Source organism: Calidris pugnax, unplaced genomic scaffold, assembly GCF_001431845.1.
Source record: "Calidris pugnax isolate Ruff unplaced genomic scaffold, ASM143184v1 scaffold174, whole genome shotgun sequence".
In the NCBI taxonomy this organism is placed as follows: Eukaryota; Metazoa; Chordata; class Aves; order Charadriiformes; family Scolopacidae; genus Calidris; species Calidris pugnax.
In genome coordinates this window covers 1,070,888-1,077,452 of record NW_015090907.1, presented here as the reverse complement: position 1 = coordinate 1,077,452, position 6,565 = coordinate 1,070,888, and the positions used below count along the sequence as shown (strand labels likewise).

General features: G+C 56.7%; 1 protein-coding gene across 5 annotated transcripts in view; it reads right to left on the bottom strand.

The window, feature by feature from the left end:
- SCMH1 (sex comb on midleg homolog 1 (Drosophila)) overlaps nucleotides 1-5,492 on the bottom strand; it is an 81,061-nt gene extending 75,569 nt beyond the window's left edge. For 4 of the 5 annotated variants that reach the window (XM_014949188.1, XM_014949190.1, XM_014949191.1 and 1 more), the window contains exon 1: nucleotides 5,359-5,492. The gene's annotated coding sequence lies outside the window, so the exon portion shown is untranslated. The remainder of the gene's footprint in view (nucleotides 1-5,358) is intronic. The other variant, XM_014949189.1, reaches the window with a different exon arrangement.
- Between the last annotated feature and the right edge of the window lie 1,073 nt (nucleotides 5,493-6,565).

Here is a 6,565-nt window from a genome sequence, read left to right as displayed (position 1 = left end):
GTGGTGGCACGCGGGGGGGTCGGGGCGGTGCGGGGCGGCCCCTTCCCGGCGGCGGGGGGCGGCGGGGGGAGAGGGACGGCGCCTGCAAACGGCGAGCGAGGAGCCGGGGGCTCGCCCGGTGCTGGCTGCGGCCGGGTCAGCGCTGGGCTTCCCCCAGCTCACCGCCCCCCCCCACCCCCGAAGCAAATTCCTTGCTGGAAAGCAACCGCTCTTCCCAGCAGGAGCTTTGCCTGGGGCCAAACATCAGCAGAACCCCGGGGGGGGGGCTCAGAAGGGTGCCCCTGCCCCCCGCTACAGTGATGTGTGAACCGAACTCCTTCCCTCTCCAGGGAGAAGGGGCCGGACGCCCCGCAGAAGGAGCTGACAGTGCCCGGCGCAGGGCTGAGGGGGGCCAGGAGAGGGGAGAATCACATGTTTGTCAATGGGCAAAGACGGAGCTTCACAAATTTCCACTGGCATCTACTCCTACGGTTTCCGTTGTTCAAAACAAAACTGAGCCACAAGGAGGTTTCTGGACCATTCACACCGTGTCAGTCTGGAAAGCGTCAGAGCTGGCTGGAGCTGGGTAACTCGGAGCACACGGCTGGGAGGAGGCACCTCCGAAAGGAGGTAGGTTCTGATGGCACTAACACCATCCCATTTACAACACACAGACCAAAACTTCTGAGGAAGAAACGGAGAGGGTGTAGGTATTTCAGAAGCACAGGCTTGTCCCAGAGGAAACTACAGTCCTGCGCTGACCTCTCCCACCAGCTCCCTGGCGTTGGTAATGGCCGTATCCAGCCATCTCTGCTCTCCTTTCCTCATCTCCAATGACCAGTTACCAACCAGAGAGTGGAGCTGAAGGGTGATGGCTTCCTGCTGCTGACAGGGTCCAGGGCTGGTAGATTCCTCTGTGGCACCTTAAGGCATCACCCTGTCCTCCTGGAGGCAGCGGAACGGACGCTCATCTTTTCCTTCAGTTCACAGCCAAAGTCTTGGACTCTTGCTCAGGATGAGTTTGCGTAAAACCGCGAGACTGTGCACAGCAAGAGAGGAGGCAGAGACACAAACTCTGCTTCAATCCCTGTGACAGTGGCAGAAACATTTGGTAGGTGTCAGAGCAAATTGCAATATCCCCATATATCACAGTGCCTAAAGCTGCCAGAGGTTGTCTGTCAGAAACCTTTGTAAAAGAGCTAAGTATTTTTCTGGGTTTTTAGAGGAAATTTAATGCAGATGGAGATGTCTGGGAATTAGAGTTTTCAGCAGCAGCCAGGCTGCAGCGATGTCCCTGTGCTGAACCCTCCTGCTCGCTGAGAGCCCACAGCTGAAGCTGCCCCTGGAATTTCCTATTCCCGGAGACCACTACGCAGGACCCTCAGCAGCGAGCACGGCTTTGCAATCCAGAGGTGGGGGGGATCCCAAGGGCTCAGGTGCCCCCCCCAGATACTGGTTTGACACCACCAGCTCAGGCCACTAGACACGGACAAGTCTTGTTTGCTCCAAGCCCAGTGAGACCTAGTGACACAGACGGAAGATTTCACATGGTCCCTGCTGCTTTCAGACTTGTGTTATCACTTTAAACATTGAGCAAGCCTTTTATAAAAGTCTCCGCTGTTTAAGCTTGGTAAGAAAGCAGTTGTTTACAAATGAATTAAAAAAAAAAAAAAGAAAAAAAAAGCATTTTCCTTTAGGACTAGATCCTGTCATCCTGCAAATAAAGTAGGATAAAAGGTTGCTCATGTCACAGGGCTGGGAGCGCTGGGGGGAAGAAGGGGGTCAGTTATAGTTCTGTTATACTGAGAGTTTAATTGTGGGGATGATTTTTACCTTGGCATGTCTCTGAGTTACAGAAAATATACATATATGCAGCAGATGAACCACCCTGCGAAAGAAGCTGGCAGCTGGAGCTGCTGCTGTCCTCATCTTGCTTCTTTTCTCATGGACCCCTCCTGGCCATCTTGTTAGGAAACTTTTCAAACACAAATGGATGAGTAAATGACTCAAAATCTACTTGTCTCATCACAAACTGAATTTCAGTTGCAGCCAAGAAAAAAAAAAGGAAAAAAGAGAGGGGGCTGGATGCAAACATTATGGCTTTAGGAGCCCCAAACATGCCAAGCTTTGATGGACACCAGCTCGGAGCCCCCCCGCCAGCCCTGCTCCAGGGTTTGCAACGAGGAGCTCCCCCAACTCCTTTGCCACGAACCCACGGTTCAACATGCAAATATGCAAACGTCTGCTCTGCATTCTTTTCCACAGAACAGTACTTACACATACCCGAAATGGGGCCATTTGGGCCCATTTACTACAGCAGCTCCGGAGAAGCTCAGCCAGGCCGGTCCTGCCCAGCCCCAGCACCGCTGGTAAGGGAAGGGTGACGGGCAGCGGGGTCCCGAGCGGGCAGAGATCAGCTGGGCAGAAAAGCCCAGGCCAAAAGAGCAGAGAGACAGAGCTTGTGCAGCTTAGGAAGAGGAAAAAAAAAGTCTTCAACTACTTCAACTTTAGCTGCAGAGATGCAGGGAGTAGTGTGCTCCACCTGCCCTGGAGATCAGAGAAGAAGGAAAAGGCTTAAAGTGGAAGATAAAGATTTAGATTAAGCACCACGAAAATCTCTCCAGTGGTGATGAGGCCGAGTATCGTCGTACACTGTCTGCACAGGATGTGAAATTGCCAGCAGGAAGAGCCTTAAAAGAAGAAACATTACTCAGGAAGGGTTTAACTGCGAACCTGACCTTACCCCGTGGTTGGGAAACCAGGAGGACACCTCTGGAGTCCTCTCTGGACACCCCGTGTCTGAGGCTACAAAACACAGTTTCAGAGATTCCTTTAAATTAGATATACAGCAAGGACACAGCCCCCAGACCACTCACATCCTATTCTGAAACACAGCTACTTGGTAAGTAACACCATCATTTTATAAACAGCATCTTTCATTTAAGGACATCAAACTGTGCTGCAAAATTCATCAAGTTTCCAGAGAAGTGACTCAAGAGTTAAACATTATTAACATTTTAGACACAGGAAAACCCTGGTGCTCAGGCTCACAACTTGCAGGGGCTGCCACTCGTGCTCCTGTTCTAAACTCTGCATTTGCTTTCTTTCAATTAACTAACCACCTGATTTATGTAATACCAAATACTTGACTAACAAGCAGATTATCAAGATGTAGATTTATCATTTCCTAAGATGTAACTCCTGAAACAGGAGGACTTCGGGTCAGTGTATCTCTTTCAAATAAAATGCACTTTAACCTGTAATAAAAGAAATATTTTAAATAACAGAGAAATATCTGTATTTCCCTCTTGCCCGTTGTGAAGGACTCCCTGATTTCTGTCTGCATTTTTATACCATCTACTGGGCAGATCCTGAACTACCCCAGGGCAGAGCACAGGCCCAGGGCAGCCTGTCCCAGCTGAGCCCCCACAAGCCAAATTTAATCCCGCTATTAAGCCCCAAGAGACAAACTGGTGCTTGCTACGAAGCAGAAAGGGAGGTATGAAACCACCAGCCCATTCTCCAGATATTTCCAGCAAGGGCATGGTGAGACCCCAGCCTGGTCAGCAGAGGAGCGAGGGTGAGAGCAGGGGAAGGCGGAGAAGGAGAAGCAGGAGGAGGAGGAGGAGAAGAGCGGCCGTCCCTCTGCCAGCATCCCTGGCACAGCCCACCACACGCCATTGCTCAGGCAATTCAACCGAGGTGGGAGAATATTTTTCCCCAATATTACTGGCTGCCGAAGAGGAGCCACCACATGGCTGTTCTCAGCCACTCAGTGCACGGCGTTTACTATAAACAACAACAGTAAACAGAAACAGAGCCAAAAATCCAAGCTGGGAACCCCAGAGCTGGGTCTCCACGTCCTGACTTTACCCGTGGAAATAATTAGTTTAGTATTCAGCTGCTGACCCTAAAACATCCGAGGCCAAAGGAAGCCAAGCTCCTCAGTGCATCCCCAATTCAGGCCTGTTTACATTCTCTATCTCTACCTTTAGTCACCAAGACTCCAAGCTGCTGCCACAGTTTTACACAGGAACTTCAAAGAGCCTGCGGATTAAACCTGAACGACGTGCAGCAGGAGCCAGCCTGACATTGTATTTATTTTTAAACATCTTACTGTGCATGAAAAGCTCAACTCTTGTCTCCCAGCTCAAGTGCTCAACTCGGGGGGTGGGGGGGAGGAGAGTGGAAGGGGGGAAGGAGGCGCAGACATTTCCCAGGATTGATGGTGATGGGACTTCTCCGTCTGGTCCCCGCCATCACCCTTGACACCTCCAGTGCAGGGGTCCCCAGCAGGGACCTGGTGGCGGGTCCTGCTCAGAGCACACTGTCGTTCTCCCCAGTGCAGTGAGGTTCCAGGAGGGTTTCACTGACATCCTAAAAGGCTCCTGGGGTGGGAAGGGCACAAACCTTCCCCAGCCACAACCCGCAGGCAGGGGCCACCTCCTGCAGATCCTCTGGCAGCTTGGCCTTGCTTCCCTGTCCGTGCAAGGAGCGTCCGGCAGATAACAAACCTCCAGCGGGGCGGAGGGCAGGCTGGGGCGCTTGGCAAACACCCTGCTGAGGCCTTTGCTGGGCATGACAACCGTGGCCCTGTGCTGCAGGACCTGCTCCCCCACGCTGACAAGGCTGGGGGGACCGAGTCCTGCTCAGGGACACCCGGAATCATGGAATGGTTTGGGTTGGAAGGGACCTTAAAAACCATCTAGTCCAAGCCCCCTGCTTGGACACCTCCCACCAGCCCAGGTTGCCCCAAGCCCCCTCTGACCTGGTCTTGAACCCCTCCAGGGATGGGGCAGCCACAGCTTCTCTGGGCAACCTGGGCCAGGCTCTCACCACCCTCGCAGCAAGGAATTTCTTCCTGAGATCTCAGCTTCATCTCCCCTCTTCCAGTTCAAAACCCTTCCCCCTCCTCCTATGGCTCCCCTCCCTGATCCAGAGTCCCTCCCAGCTCTCCCGTAGGTAAAGATGTTCTTTTCCTGCAGGAAGAACAACAAAGCCCCTGGAAGGTGCTTCACCGGCGGCTATAGCCCGGCCGGGGACAAGGCCCAGGGGCCGGTGCGGTGAGGCCGGCGCAGCCCCCCCGGGCCTCTGCCCCGCTGCCGCCGGGAGTCGCGGCGGGCCCGGGGCGGCCCCGAGGGGGTGGGTGGCCGGGCCCTGTCGGCCACCAACAGGTGACAGGAGCCACCGCGGCCCGGCCCCACGGCTGAGGCGGCGGCCGGGCCGCGCTGACAGGCGGGATCCGCGCCGGGGCCGGGCCCACCGCGGGGCCTAATGCCGCCGATCCCCCCCCTCACCCCAGCCCGGCCTCCGGCAGCGCCTCGCCGGGCCGGGCCAGCCGTGCTGTTCGCCCCCCCCTCTCCCCTCCCCTCATCTCACCTTTGCGGCCGCCGAGAGCTGGGGCTGCTCAGTCCCTCGCCGCCGCCATGTTTCCGATGCGCAGGGAAGGCGGGGAGCGGGGGAGGGAGCGCGGACGGACCCGGCCCGGCCCGGCCCCGCGCCGCCCCCTGCCGCCCCCCCACCACCGGGGGCCGAGCTGGTACCCGCGGAGGCCCCGTCTCGGCCCGGTCTTCCCGAACTGCCCCCCCGCACGCCGTGTCCAGTCGGGACCCTCCCCCTCCCCCAGTTCTGTCCTCACCCCACGCTCAGGGCAGGGGGCTGACCCTCAGCCCTGAGCCCCAGCCTGGGGATGCTCCCCTGTGCCCACCTGGAACCTTCTGGACTTGAGGCAGATCCTCACCATGATCTCAAGCCTGGGGAGGAACCCGCTGTGCCCACCCGGGACCCTCTGGGCAGGTGGAACACTCCCAACAAGATCTCCAGCCTGGGGCTGAACCCCCTGTGTCCACCTGGGACCCTCTGGACGTGGCACGGATCCTCACCGTGATCTTGAGCTAGGGGAGGAACCCCCTGTGTCCACCTTGGACCCTCTGGACGTGGGATGGATCTTCACTCTGATCTCCAGCCTGGGAACGGACCCCCCATGCCCACTCTGGACCCCGTGGTCACGGGGCAGACCCCCACCTTGATTTCCACTGTGGGGGCAGGCTCCCCTGTGCCATCCCAGAAGCCTCTGTGGACGGGGCAGAACCTCATTGTGAGCCTCAGCCTGGTGATGGACACCTCCCCCTCTGCCCAGCTGGAACCCTCTGGGCATAGGGTAGACCCTCACCATGATCTTCAGCCTGGGAACGTCCCCCCCCATGCCCATTCGGGACCTCCCGGCCACGGGGCAGACCCTTGCATCCAGAGAGAGACCGTGCAAGCCAACCCCATGGAGCATCCATGAACCCTGGAGAACTCTGCTGACCAGAGATGGACCTGCCTGTGTACCTCTGTCATGTTGAGCCACAAGAGCCCACACACAGTAACCCAAAAACATCCCCTGGTGACCCTTAGCTAGAGAACCCCCTGTGTGACACATAGCTACTGCAAGGGTCACCTTTGCCCCCAGGACCCCCATCAGTGTTGTCCTCCCCCACATCCCTTTGAGCCTCTTGCACCGACACCCCCACAGCCGCCTCCACCAATGCATCTACACACCAACCCATAGCAGAGCCCACCGTCTGTTCACCCCAAGCCCCCC